At 50.1% G+C, this 15,706-nt stretch overlaps 1 protein-coding gene and 1 long non-coding RNA gene across 3 annotated transcripts in view; both read right to left on the reverse strand.

Annotated features, from left to right (window-relative positions):
• Ptp36E (protein tyrosine phosphatase 36E) overlaps positions 1 to 15,706 on the reverse strand; it is a 360,518-nt gene that overhangs the window by 320,655 nt on the left and 24,157 nt on the right. The gene's annotated exons all lie outside the window — the stretch shown is intronic.
• On the reverse strand, positions 6,822 to 8,899 carry LOC128689065 (uncharacterized). The gene is made up of 2 exons (XR_008407107.2): positions 8,831 to 8,899; positions 6,822 to 7,257 (listed from the first exon to the last, which is right to left on the reverse strand). It is a non-coding gene; the product is annotated as an uncharacterized lncRNA (long non-coding RNA).

Genomic DNA, 15,706 nt, shown 5'->3' on the forward strand with positions numbered 1-15,706 from the left:
CTTCTCACTGTTGGTCACCAGCGTAACTTCTCACTGTTGGTCACAAGCGTAACCTCTCGCTGTTGGTCACCAGCGTAACCTCTCACTGTTGGTCACCAGAGTGATCCTAACTGCAGGTCACCAGCGTGACTCTCACTGCAGGTCACCAGCGTGACCCTCACTGCAGGTCACCAGTGTGATCCTCACTGCAGGTAACCAGCGTGACCCTCACTGCAGGTCACCAGCGTGACCCTCACTGCAGGTCACCAGCGTGACCCTCACTGCTGGTCACCAGCGTGACCCTCACTGCAGGTCACCAGCGTGACCCTCACTGCAGGTCACCAGTGTGACCCTCACTGCAGGTCACCAGTGTGACCCTCACTGCAGGTCACCTGCTTGACCCTCACTGCAGGTCACCAGCGTGACCCTCACTGCAGGTCACCAGCGTGACCCTCACTGCAGGTCACCAGCGTGACCCTCACTGCAGGTCACCAGCGTGACTTTCACTGCAGGTCACCAGCGAGACCCTTACTGCAGGTCACCAGCGTGACCCTCACTGCAGGTCACCAGCGTGACCCTCACTGCAGGTCACCAGCGTGACCCTCACTGCAGGTCACCAGCGTGACCCCTCACTTCAGGTCACCAGCGTGACCCTCGCTGCAGGTCACCAGCGTGACCCTCGCTGCAGGTCATCAGCGTGACCCCTCACTGCAGGTCACCAGCGTAACCCCTCACTGCAGGTCACCAGCGTAAACCTCACTGCAGCGCCTCCACTGTTGACCCGTAACTTCTCACTGGTGGTCACCAGCGTAACTTCTCACCGTTGGTCACCCGTAACCTCTCACTGCAGCGTGACCTCTCACTGCACCAGCGTAACTTCTCACTGTTGGTCACCAGCGTAACCCTCACTGCAGCTGTTGGTCACCAGCGTAACCTCTCACTGCAGGTCACCAGAGTGATCCTAACTGCAGGTCATCAGCGTGACCCCTCACTGCAGGTCACCAGCGTAACCCCTCACTGCAGGTCACCAGCGTAAACCTCACTGCAGGCCACCAGTGTGACCCCTCACTGCAGGTCACCAGCGTGACCCCTCACTGCAGGTCACCAGCGCGACCCTCACTGCAGGTCACCAGCGTGACCCTCACTGCAGGTCACCAGCGTGACCCTCACTGCAGGTCACCAGCGCGACCCTCACTCCAGGTCACCAGCGTGACCCTCACTGCAGGTCACTAGCGTGACCCCTCACTGAAGGCCACCAGCGTGACCTTTCACTGCAGGTCACCAGTGTGACCCTCACTGCAGGTCACCAGCGTGACCCTCACTGCAGGTCACCTGTGTGACCCTCACTGCAGGTCACCAGTGTGACCCTCACTGCAGGTCACCAGCGTGACCCTCACTGCAGGTCACCAGTGTGACCCTCACTGCAGGTCACCAGTGTGACCCTCACTGCAGGTCACCAGTGTGACCCTCACTGCAGGTCACCAGTGTGACCCTCACTGCAGGTCACCAGTGTGACCCTCACTGCAGGTCACCAGCGCGACCCTCACTGCAGGTCACCAGTGTGACCCCTCACTACAGGTCACCAGTGTGACCCTCGCTGCAGGTCACCAGTGTGACCCTCACTGCAGGTCACCAGCGCGACCCTCACTGCAGGTCACCAGCGTGACCCCTCACTACAGGTCACCAGTGTGACCCTCACTGCAGGTCACCAGTGTGACCCTCACTGCAGGTCACCAGTGTGACCCTCACTGCAGGTCACCAGTGTGACCCTCACTGCAGGTCACCAGTGTGACGCTCCTCACTGCAGGTCACCAGTGTGACCCTCACTGCAGGTCACCAGTGTGACCCTCACTGCAGGTCACCAGTGTGACCCTCACTGCAGGTCACCAGTGTGACCCTCACTGCAGGTCACCAGTGTGACCCTCACTGCAGGTCACCAGTGTGACCCTCACTGCAGGTCACCAGTGTGACGCTCGCTGCAGGTCACCAGTGTGACCCTCACTGCAGGTCACCAGTGTGACCCTCACTGCAGGTCACCAGTGTGACCCTCGCTGCAGGTCACCAGTGTGACCCTCACTGCAGGTCACCAGTGTGACCCTCACTGCAGGTCACCAGTGTGACCCTCACTGCAGGTCATCAGTGTGACCCTCACTGCAGGTCACCAGTGTGACCCTCGCTGCAGGTCACTAGTGTGACCCTCACTGCAGGTCACCAGTGTGACCCTCACTGCAGGTCACCAGTGTGACCCTCGCTGCAGGTCACCAGTGTGACCCTCACTGCAGGTCACCAGTGTGACCCTCACTGCAGGTCACCAGTGTGACCCTCACTGCAGGTCACCAGTGTGACCCTCACTGCAGGTCACCAGTGTGACCCTCGCTGCAGGTCACCAGTGTGACCCTCACTGCAGGTCACCAGTGTGACCCTCACTGCAGGTCACCAGTGTGACCCTCGCTGCAGGTCACCAGTGTGACCCTCGCTGCAGGTCACCAGTGTGACCCTCACTGCAGGTCACCAGTGTGACCCTCACTGCAGGTCACCAGTGTGACCCTCACTGCAGGTCACCAGTGTGACCCTCGCTGCAGGTCACCAGTGTGACCCTCGCTGCAGGTCACCAGTGTGACCCTCACTGCAGGTCACCAGTGTGACCCTCACTGCAGGTCACCAGTGTGACCCTCACTGCAGGTCACCAGTGTGACCCTCGCTGCAGGTCACCAGTGTGACCCTCGCTGCAGGTCACCAGTGTGACCCTCACTGCAGGTCACCAGTGTGACCCTCGCTGCAGGTCACCAGTGTGACCCTCGCTGCAGGTCACCAGTGTGACCCTCACTGCAGGTCACCAGTGTGACCCTCACTGCAGGTCACCAGTGTGACCCTCACTGCAGGTCACCAGTGTGACCCTCGCCGCAGGTCACCAGTGTGACCCTCGCTGCAGGTCACCAGTGTGACCCTCACTGCAGGTCACCAGTGTGACCCTCACTGCAGGTCACCAGTGTGACCCTCACTGCAGGTCACCAGTGTGACCCTCGCCGCAGGTCACCAGTGTGACCCTCGCTGCAGGTCACCAGTGTGACCCTCGCTGCAGGTCACCAGTGTGACCCTCGCTGCAGGTCACCAGTGTGACCCTCACTGCAGGTCACCAGTGTGACCCTCAAACTCTACAACTCCCGGTAATTTCATTTTCCTTCTCTATGGGATAACAAAAATTTCATTTTGGTTGAGTCACTCTTGTTTTAAATTAATGTTTATTTTTATCATATATAACTTAATTTCTGTGGGAAAAAATGGAATGTCTCTCAAATGCCTTAAAAAAAAGTTCGAAAAAGTGATTGTTGAGCTTTTCTGTTTATTTTATATATATAAGATACGGATTTATGAGGAAACTGAGGTGTGTTTTAGAAATTTACGATGTTAGTAAACACTAAAAAAAAAAAAACCGGCAGTTTTCATAGTTATTTTATCACTATTAAAATTTAATTGTAATATAGTAACAATGTTTATTTTTCTTTATTCGTTTATTAATTTTTTTTTTATAACACCGAACGTCTCCCACCGAGGTCAGGTGACCCATGAAGGAGGAAACACCTTCACCGTTATTCACACATTCGCTGCTTTGACAGAAGCTGACATCGCGGTTCGAATGATCCACCGAAGTGCGACATCCTCAACCACCCTCTTCCCCTCCCCCCCTCCCCCTCCCCTCCCCTTCCCCTCCCCCTCCCCCTCTCCATCCCTCTTCCCCCTTTCATTCTCCAGGATTCAAGTCCAGCTAACTGATTTCCCCTGGGTTCCTTGCTCACACTTCAAGAGCGCGTCGGGACATTCAAACTATTTGTTTCCACTCCGATCTAACGCACTTACACAAACCTGCTGGATGTTCAAGCCCCTAGCACTTAAGCCCTGATTTATCTTCTCCCTTCAAACTTTCCTGTGACGACCTCTATCATTCCTTCTACGCCAGATTTATATGCTCTCTTAGTCATCCTATTCTGATCCATCCTCTCCAGAAACTTAAACTACCTCAGCAACCCCTCCTCAGCAACCCCTCCTCAGCAACCCCTCCTCAGCAACCCCTCCTCAGCGCTCTGAACTTTACTTATGAAAAACTCACTCCTAATTTCCATATTCCGAATTTTCTGAATAATATTAACCTTACACATCACTCCCAGCTTTGTCCTTCCTGCAGCTTTTAAAACCCACTCTGTGTACACATACAAGTGTTGATACTACTACATTGTAGAACGTTTTCCCTTTTGTCTCCACAAGCAAGGTTGTTTGTGTCCACAGATACCTCGATACATCCCCCCCCCCTCGTATATTCCATGGTTCGCCTCGTCTTTCATAGACTCGTCTACCAGTAAGTCCACTTGTAAAATCTGAACACATTTCCTTCCTACATACTCCATCCAATCTGATATTCACTCTTTCATGGATTTTTGTCATTGTCACTTTTTCCTATGTTTGCTTTTAATTCCCTTCTTTTGCATACCCTCCCAAATTCTTTTGCCAGCCTTTGCAACGTCCTGCCTTTCTCAAAAGAACTATTTCACCAGCAAAAAACAAGTAGGAAAACTAACACTGTGTATCGAATTCGTAATATTTTTATCCCACACCTCTCCCCAACATCCTACCATTCAATTCTTCTATAACTTCATCTATAAATGTATTAAACAATAACTATTGTGACATTACACAACCCTGTCTAATTTCTACTTTTACGGGAAAATTAGCGCTCCCGATACCTTATCCTGAGCTTCATAATCTTCATCAAAAGTCTTTACTGCTTTAGTAACCAATTACGTGTTCATGCATGTATAGCATCTGTCAGGTTGCTCTTCTATCCACCTTATCCCATTCCTTTTCTACATCCATAAATGTGGCAAAAATTCCTTGGCTTTATCTAAATACTATCGACTTATGTGCTTCATTGTAAACACTTTGAAAATCCAGTTCCTCTATGGTCTTACTCTTTGTCTTGCTCTTAACTCTTTCACTTTACCTGGTATCCCAACAGACTTATTCCCCTATAATTCTTACGCTCTCTTTTGTCCCTTTCTCCTTATACAAACAAACTATGCATGCTCTCTGCCAACCCTTTCGTACCTCATCGTCTTTTTTTCATGCAAACATTGAACAAATGCACCAACCTCTCCAAAACTATATCCCCACCTTCTTTTGACATTTATGTCTTAATCTCTTTTGTCGCAGCTGCTTTACCCCTCCTTCAGTCTACCTACTGTCTCCCACAGTTCCTCTACTCTTACACCTGGCTCTCACACCTGGCTCTCACACCTGGCTCTCACACCTGGGTCTCACACCTTGCTCTCACACCTGGCTCTCACACCTGGCTCTCACACCTGGCTCACACACCTGGCTCTCACACCTGGCTCTCACACTTGGCTCTTCGTCACATCTGCAAGATAAAATAATTTCCTGCCTAGTTTATGATATAAATGCCTCTTTCTTCATCAACATTTAACAACCATTTAAAACATTCGCTCCATCATCCCAGTACCTCCACCTCTTCCCTCCTTTTTTTCTTTAAACTGTTTAAGCCATGCGTTCCCTAGGCTTACTCATCTTATGGCTTTTCTAATTCTCAGCCAAATTTGTTGATGAAAGCTCACCCACTATCACTGGCTCTCTTACACTCCCTCACCACTCTTTTAACTGCAAAAGCCTCTCAAGTGCGTTTTCTCCTGTACCCGCCTCTGTACCTCATCATTCCACCAATCCCTCCTTTTCCCACCCGCACCCGCCCTCCTATACCCATAAACTTGTGCTCCACACGACTCACGAAATCGTAATGACACGATTACAAACAAACCATACCACGGGCGAGGATAGAGAGTCTCAAAACTCCAGACCGTCGCTTTAGCCACTGGACCAGCTAGCCACAATAAGATTTAGACTCTCTGATCGCGGGTTCTATCCCCACCCGTGGTATGGTTTGTGCTCCACACAACAGAACATTTCCCCCCCCCAAGCTCCTTCGACCTCCTAATTACCTGTATTCTCTCTAGCCCACTTTTCATCCAATACTTGCTTATATCTTACTCTGCTTCCACCTTTAATTCATTTAATTTCAGAAAGAACAAGCAGTCGATTCATATCTTCGTAATAATACTTGATCTTTTGGAAATCCGCATCCTATCAACGAGCCTCGACTCCCCGATGAACGAACTCTCCCACTTTTCCCCCTCCCAGCCCCCACCTCCATCACCTCCCTGATCAACGGCTCCTCCATCACCCGACACTGGAACTATGATCACCCGCTACCTTCCACTACCGGACAGAGACTATCAACATCCAGTGTGATGGTCATTAAGTTTATCACAATGAATGCAACATCCAGATGATCATGAACTACATAAAACCTGATGCAGCATCCAACTGCGTAAAGATAGCGTATGTTGCAGCTCCCTTCCACTATCTTGGTACCTTGAAATCTCATGACACTTTGTGTTATCTCTTGTGTCGTGCTGATGATACACAGGATAATGTTATCGTGATATATTTTCTCCTTTTCATAAAATGCTTAAACTTTCAGGATAACGAGGCATTAATAATATTATAAAATTTCAAAAATTTTCGAAAGATAGAAAATTTTCTGTTCTTGTGATGTGGGTTATTGCATTTTCTTATTAATTCTGAACCGGACTACACAAAGGGTGCCCATCTACCCTCCCTGCCCCATTTTCCCTTAAGTCCATTTTTAAGTCCCATCCCTCTCGTATCCCCTGACAGACATAGGTAAACATGCTCTTTTAAGTGTGTTTACGTTTATTTGTAGATTTAAAACCTTTAGTAAGTTTAAGAAGGAATTAGGATAATTTAGACGATGGTTTTATTTATTTGTTTTGTATTATAGAACACAGAAAGGACATTAGAGTAGAACCAGACTACTGTAGTGCCAACAGTGTGCCAGTCTCGCTGCCGCCGCCTTCACCATTAGAGAGCTCTAGAGCTCTTCACGTTACGCTGTAGTGCCAGAAGTGTGCCAAGTTCACTGCTGACATTCTTGAAGATAAGTCCTTCACGTTACATTTACACAAGTCAGTCTGAACTTTGAACAACAGTTTCCTAGGTCGCTAACACAACTTTTTCAAAAAATAGTTACTGTCAAGTCCAAACAACTGGTCCAAGAATGGTAACTATTCGGTGCAATTAAGTAGTTTACCTCCCTGGATCACTGTCTTGTCTCTTAATATGTTGCAAACGTTACCTTTGTCACTTCGAGTTCCATCACCTGTTTATCTTTGACGACGCTGCTTAACATTCCTAGGATAAGGGGACCGTATTTTTTTTAAGCATATTTTTGGTTTATATTTTATAAGTGATAACGTCAAATTGATATATTTTTCTTGTGCCTCTCACACACATCCTGGAGGAATTTTTTTACAGAGGCACTTATCTGGTCCAGAGTCTGGTAGTGATGGTAGTGGTGGTTTGTTCGTCAGGGGAAAAAAAAGCGAAGCGCCTCATGACACGGGGACTGTCACTTTCACTCTCACGCTATTCATCTTCACGCCGCACTTGCAAGTACACAAGGGGCGCTCATTTTCCTTGACGTGGTTCCTGGACGGTGCTCAGTGAGTCACTGTTGTCTGAGCTAAGCCAGAGGATGAAGAACACACACACACACACACACTCACACACACCGCACACGCACACTCAGCCAGCCTCCAGTACTGCCTGAGTTCTCTGCAACGATCATGGCCGTGGAGATGTGAGTGTTAGTGTGTGTGTGTTAGTGTTAGTGTTAGTGTGTGTGTGTGTGTGTGTGTGTGTGTGTGTGTGTGTGTGTGTGTGTGTGTGTGTGTGTGTGTGTGTGTGTGTGTGTGTGTGTGTATGAGTGTGTGCTTACGTATGTGAGTGCACCAGGAATTGTAAAGAGGGGCGTCCAGTTGGTAATAACAAGAGGATGAATGTTCACATTTGAGTCTCTGCTCACCTCTGTGTCCCTCTAAACGCTTGCAAGATAACCTGTTGCAGTGGACACAAGACCCCTGTCACGCCTTGTCACGCCGTGTCACGCCGTGTCGCGCCGTGTCATGCTAGTGTCATGCCGAGGCTTCTTTCAGTCATCGAGACAAAATTCACGTTGGCACTGATAACAAAAACTGGATCCAGACAGCGTTCTTCCGGCAGTTGTAAAGGAAGACAACAGAGTGCGACGTTTTACTCTGCATATAGCTTTATCACGATTTGAGAAAGCTTTAAACAGAGCGTAACGCTGCCCCAATGAATGCTTGTTATGCAGCCTGTCTCTCTTTCTTCGTAATTCTAAAACCTGCTATGTTAACTCTTCACGTTTAAGACCCTCGTCTTCAAGAAAGATTTATCACCGGTACTGGAGTACCTTAGGATCAGCTCCGTCACTACCAACACCAGTACTCGAGGGGTAACTTCAGTCATCACTGCCACCAGTACACCAGGTGTAACTGTCATCACTACCACCAGTAAACCAGGTGTAACTATGTCATCACTAACACCAGTACGCCAGGTGTAACAATGTCATCACTACCGACAGTACACCAGATGTAACAACGTCATCACTACCGCCAGTACACTAGGTGTAACAATGTCATCACTACCACCAGTACACCAGGTGTAACTATGTCATCAGTAACACCAGTACGCCAGGTGTAACTATGTCATCACTACTACCAATACACCAGGTGTAACTACGTCATCACTACCGACAGTACACCAGGTGTAACCACGTCATCACAAACACCAGTACACCAGGTGTAACCACGTCATTACTAACAACAGTACACCAGGTGTAACTATCAGTAACGCATCTGCTGTACACTGGAGAGTATTGTTGTGTGGTGAGTTGGGAACCAACAATATCTGCGAGTCACGATGGTGGTGGTGGTGATGGTGAGGGGAGGAGAGAGTATGGTGTAGCGATGAGGATTGCCAAGCAACTGAGGCTGGTGGTGGTGGAGCCAGGTTGAAGAGGAAGAAAGAGAGAGAGAGAGAGAGAGAGAGAGAGAGAGAGAGAGAGAGAGAGAGAGAGAGAGAGAGAGAGAGAGAGAGAGAGAGAGAGAGAGAGAGAGAGAGAGAAAAGAGAGAGAGAGAGAGAGAGAGAGAGAGAGAGAGAGAGAGAGAAAGAGAGAGATGGGATGGGATGGAAGAATATAGACAAAGTAAGATTAAAGATAGAGTGAGGGGGAAAGAAGTGGCCTGGAAAGAGTGCATTATATTCGGACAAGAGTGGGTGTGTACTCGCTTATTTGTGGTTGCAGTGGGTCGAGTCTTGGCTCGTGGCCCCGCCTCACCTATGTAGCGCTGAACTCAGCGCATCGACTAGCGTGATCTAGTGCGGTACTAGTAGTTGATTTGAGATGCCAGTAGCGGAAGCGGGAGGTGCCAGTGTAACGGGATTCCTACCCCTAATTTCATAATTCCCGCCTAGGCCTGTTTCCCATGGTCCTCGCTAGGCGGTGTGTACTGAGTGTGAGGCCTCGCGCAACAGATCTTTACCTTACTCTTGCCCCCAGTCGTGCCTGGATCAACAGCTCGCCCTTGGCCCATGGCTCCCCCTTACCCGTGTCTGCCTGGAGGTAACCACCTGCCCATGAACCACATCTAGTCTAGGTGAGTTTATATTATCCTTCCTCACTTCTAACTCGCCAGCTACCTCGTTGATGTACCCGGTAAACATGGAGAAGCTGGTTTATCTATACAAGCTGCCTTTTACAAATTGGTGGCAGCAGTGGGATACGAGCCGAAGACTCCGAAGAGACTGCTGTTGAGGTTAACACGTGACCCTTGTCCAGAGGTGACGCCGCGACGACTATGCCTAATTTTGATGTTAAATGTGGATGACAGGGTGCCTCTGACGTCTTGCAGTATGCTGGGATGGATTTGAACGCCGTAGACACTTGGATATAGGAGATGCAAAGTGATGAACTGGAACGAACTCGCACTCCCTGGCTTCGTGGTTATCATGTGGTGCTGCTGGGACGAACCATTGCTACTAATTTGTAATGGTGTGTTGTGTAACATCTTAAGAAGGCAACAGATAAGATTACTCGTAATGTCATTGCTAAGAAGAGTAAGGAAGTACCAGGCTGCAAAGTCATATTGCAAAGTTCCGCTCAAAACCCTGGTGTATATAAGTAGCTCCCAAATTTTTCGGTCCTTACCGTATCCTCAAACAGATTCACGGCAATAAAGTTGAAGTGAAAGAGACTGCCAGTGGTGCAATTAAGGGATCTCACCCTGACCACATGAAGTACATTCCAAATGTGCAAATTAAAGCCAAGCTGTAGGAACGTGTGTTGCAACAGCTCGACAAGACTGACATTATCAACAACCCTTCTACTACTCTTACCTTTGTTATTATGACCAGTGACTGTTTTCCTGTCCAGCACCTGTGGTTTATGACCAAGGACAGCAGTACATTTCTGTGGCATAACACAATCCCTGACTTGACCAACTCTGTCGCTGTCTTGACATTACCTAGCCCCATCCATCGCTGTCTTGACATTACCTGGCCCCATCCATCGCTGTCTTGACATTACCTGGCCCCATCCATCGCTGTCTTGACATTACCTGGCCCCATCCATCGCTGTCTTGACATTACCTGGCCCCATCCATCGCTGTCTTGACATTACCTAGCCCCATCCATCGCTGTCTTGACATTACCTAGCCCCATCCATCGCTGTCTTGACATTACCTAGCCCCATCCATCGCTGTCTTGACATTACCTAGCCCCATCCATCGCTGTCTTGACATTACCTGGCCACATCCATTCCTGTATTGATATTACCTGGCCCCATCCATTGCTGTCTTGACATTACCTGGCCACATCCATTGCTGTCTTGACATTACCTGGCCCCATCCATCGTTGTCTTGACATTACCTGGCCCCATCCATCGCTGTCTTGACATTACCTGGCCACATCCATTGCTGTCTTGACATTACCTGGCCCCACCCATCGCTGTCTTGACATTACCTGGCCCCATCCATCGCTGTCTTGACATTACCTGGCCACATCCATTGCTGTCTTGACATTACCTGGCCACATCCATTCCTGTATTGATATTACCTGGCCCCATCCATTGCTGTCTTGACATTACCTGGCCACATCCATTGCTGTCTTGACATTACCTGGCCCCATCCATCGTTGTCTTGACATTACCTGGCCCCATCCATCGCTGTCTTGACATTACCTGGCCACATCCATTGCTGTCTTGACATTACCTGGCCACATCCATTCCTGTATTGATATTACCTGGCCCCATCCATTGCTGTCTTGACATTACCTGGCCACATCCATTGCTGTCTTGACATTACCTGGCCCCATCCATCGCTGTCTTGACATTACCTGGCCCCATCCATCGCTGTCTTGACATTACCTGGCCACATCCATTGCTGTCTTGACATTACCTGGCCCCATCCATTGCTGTCTTGACATTACCTGGCCCCATCCATCGCTGTCTTGACATTACCTGGCCCCATCCATTGCTGCCGTGACATTACCTGGCCACATCCATTGCTGTCTTGACATTACCTGGCCCCATCCATTGCTGTCATGACATTACCTGGCCCCATCCATTGCTGTCTTGACATTATCTGGCCCCATCCATCGCTGTCTTGACATTACCTGGCCCCATCCATTGCTGCCGTGACATTACCTGGCCACATCCATTGCTGTCTTGACATTACCTGGCCCCATCCATTGCTGTCTTGACATTACCTGGCCACATCCATTGCTGTCTTGACATTACCTGGCCCCATCCATCGTTGTCTTGACATTACCTGGCCCCATCCATCGCTGTCTTGACATTACCTGGCCACATCCATTGCTGTCTTGACATTACCTGGCCCCATCCATCGCTGTCTTGACATTACCTGGCCCCATCCATCGCTGTCTTGACATTACCTGGCCCCATCCATCGCTGTCTTGACATTACCTGGCCACATCCATTGCTGTCTTGACATTACCTGGCCCCATCCATTGCTGTCTTGACATTATCTGGCCCCATCCATCGCTGTCTTGACATTACCTGGCCCCATCCATCGCTGTCTTGACATTACCTGGCCCCATCCATTGTTGCCGTGACATTACCTGGCCACATCCATTGCTGTCTTGACATTACCTGGCCCCATTCATCGCAGTCTTTCACCAGCATTCTAGCCCATCTGCTGAAAGTGGTAGGTGGTTGTGGTGGTGGTGGTGGGAGTATGGGGTGCCAGAGATGAAACTGAGGAAGGCGGAAGCTAACACCACCAGAGACTCCTCACACCACCAGAGACTCCTCACACCACCAGAAGCTCCTCACACTGCCAGAGGCTCCTCACACCACCAGAGACTCCTCACACCACCAGAAGCTCCTCACACTGCCAGAGGCTCCTCACACCACCAGAGACTCCTCACACCACCAGAAGCTCCTCACACTGCCAGAGGCTCCTCACACCACCAGAGGCTCCTCACACCACCAGAGGCTCCTCACACTACCAGTGGCTATCACACCACCAGAGACTCCTCACACCACCAGAGGCTTCTCACACTACTAGAGGCTCCTCACTTCACCAGAGACTCCTCACACCACCAGAGGGTCCTTTCACCACCAGAGTCTCCTCACACCACCAGAGGCTCCTCACACCACCAGAGGCTCCTCACACCACCAGAGACTCCTCACACTACGAGAGGCTCTTTTCACCACCAGAGTATCCTCAGACTACCGGTGGCTCCTAACACCACCAGAGGTTCCTCACACTACCAGAGGCTTCTCACACCAATAGAGGCTCCTTTCACCATCAAAATGGCCCGGGAGGGCCATGCCCACGAGGGAGAGAGGGAGTAGGACTGTTGACTGTTTCTAGGCCGCTGAGTGAGGCAGGTGCAGGGGTGGGCATACTGAAGTGGTAAGCCTATAGGTGGCAGCACCAGCAAAATATGAACTCAGCTGGCAGACAGCATAGGCTGTCTGTGCAGACAGTACAGGCTGTTTACATTCGCTCGGCCACCTATCACATGGTTGTCCCGACCATGTCTGGCAGTAAAAAAAAAACTCGGTTTCTCTCTCATAGGAACAGGGCACAGAACACAAAATAAAGAACATGTATATAAATATGGAAATGGAAAAAAAACTTCCTACAGAGAGGGAAGAAAAAAACATGTGGGGTGTGCTAAACATTGTGGTCATAGGCAGTGAGCATCGAAGGGCATCACCGCACACCTTCCTGGGTCTAGACAGATACTGCAACACAGGAGACATCGCTGCGGCTGAGCTGTGACGTAACGGGGTACGGTCATCTTTAGAATGGTGAAGCAGTCATCGTAGGAGTCACTGCAGGTTTCACTCAACCTGGGGCACAACATGCTGGTGCCCTCGAGTGAGGCACCATCAAAACTCAGCAACTGGGCAGGACTTCTGGCAAGCAACTCAGGAGGACACTTCTCGACTGGTACTGTCGCTGGGGCTGTCACTGCCGGCGAGCATGGGGTGAGTCGGGGCAGAGACGACTCGACAAAACATCTGGGAGTCGTAACATTCATACACCAGACTGCAGTGAGCGAGCTAGCAGTCAAAGTGACGACACTGAAGCTCGCTGAAGCTATGAGGCTGACACAGCACCTGCCGACAGGGCTTAAACTGCAGCTTGGTGAGTGTCATTCTCTCGACAGTTGGAGTTATAGCAGAGGTTAGTCTAAATGTCCCCAGACTTGTTTCTCTACATATAACTGCACTCTGAAGGTCTGGAGGTGAAATGAAACAAATCTCGATGGGAATCATAGCAGGTACGATTCTGCAGAACATCTATGAGCGACGAGCATAAGAGCTTTCTGTACAAGAGGCTCAGACGCTCAGGGCTGACTAATATCAGCTGTCAAACACGCCGGTCACACCGGGTGACAATAACACAGTGGTGCTACACAATGGTCTGCTCTCAAGACCACACTGGACACACGGAAAACTTTACACACCCGCGGTACATGCGGTACAACATGGCTTATCTAGCAAATGATGCTTTTCTGTGCACAAAATTGACACTAAGCCATACACTAACACGTGAAAACACTGACTGAGAGGAATTAATTAACACAGGACATATATCTTCTCTCAATTTTCTCGTCAATACTGACATAATTACTGAAACACTCGATGTGACATCATGTGATGTCAGATGTGACGTTGTGAGGTGACGTCAACAGCACTGTGATGTCAGCAAACATCTTGAGGTGACATCAGGCAGACATTGTGACGTCATGAAGTCGGGCAGCAGCACATGTGGTCTGAGACGTCTGGTTCGGTAACTCACCTGGCTTCGTCCACACCTCACGTGGTGTCGTGATCCACATGACGTCGTGATCTACATGGCGTCGTGATCTACGTGGCATGCTGATCCACATAGCTTCGAGTGGCCTCGGGCACTCGGATACACAGCTCTGGCAATGAATTCACATGGAAAACAGCAGACAAAGCAGCAGAGGGAGTGAGTACATAGTGGTGGAATGTGGTGGTAGGCGGGTTAGGTGTGAGTGAGGCAGGAACCCGGCCACTTCCTCCTCTTCTCCCACAAACACGAGGCACGCACACTGGACGCAGAAATCACTACAAAACTCACCTCTGGCTTGCTGAAATAGCTGTGCTGAGTTGAACAACAGCAGCAGAACATACAAGTGATGCTGAACACGTGACTTGAGAAACAGCATGGGACGCTGTAGCGTGGGGTCACTGGGACACCACTTATACATGTATTTCTCGAAGAAATTTGGGAAATGTCGGCCAAATCCTGCTTGTACCTGTGTCTGGATGCTGAAATATGCAGGCACGACATCAGGATAACTCGTTGAGAGACGGATGCTTCTTGTGTAGGGTGATGAAGTGAACAACTTCATTCCTTCCTCTCCACAGGCAAACACACTTGCTGCGACCACCCCTTCCCACCATTTATAACCAGTTTGTTTGGTGACTCTGCAGAGCGGGGTTCAAATGATAAATGCTTCGGAGGCTTCTTTCTTTATTTGCATTGTCTTGGGGTACACAGGCAGAGGCTCTTCACACCACCAGAGGCTCCTCACACCTCCAGAAGCTCCTCACACCACCAAAGTCTCCTCACACTACCAGTGGCTCCTAACACCACCAGAGGCTCCTCACACTACCAGAGGCTCCTCACACCACCAGAGGCTCCTCACACCACCAGAGGCTCCTAACAACACCAGAAGCTTCTCACACTACCAGAGGCTCCTCACACCACCAGAGGCTCCTCACACAACCAGAGGCTTTTCACAACACCAGAGGCTCCTTTCACCATCAGAGTCTCCTCACACTACCAGTGGATCCTTCCACCACCAGAGGTTCCTCACACCACCAGAGGCTCCTTACAAGACCAGAGGCTCCTTTTACCACCAGAGTCACCTCACACTACCAGTGGTTCCTAACACCACCAGAGGCTCCTTACAAGACTAGAGGCTCCTTTTACCACCAGAGTCACCTCACACTACCAGTGGTTCCTCACACCACCAGAGGCTCCCTACAAGACCAGAGGCTCCTTTTACCACCAGAGTCACCTCACGCTACCAGTGGCTCCTCACACCACCAGAGGCTCCTCACACTACCAGAGGCTCCTCACACCACCAGAGGATCCTCACACTGCCAGAGGCTCGTTTCACTACCAAAGGCTCCTCACACCACCAGAGGCTCATCACACCACCAGAGACTCCTCACACCACCAGAGGATCCTCACACTGCCAGAGGCTCGT

Source organism: Cherax quadricarinatus, chromosome 21 (assembly GCF_038502225.1).
Source record: "Cherax quadricarinatus isolate ZL_2023a chromosome 21, ASM3850222v1, whole genome shotgun sequence".
Taxonomy (NCBI): domain Eukaryota; kingdom Metazoa; phylum Arthropoda; class Malacostraca; order Decapoda; family Parastacidae; genus Cherax; species Cherax quadricarinatus.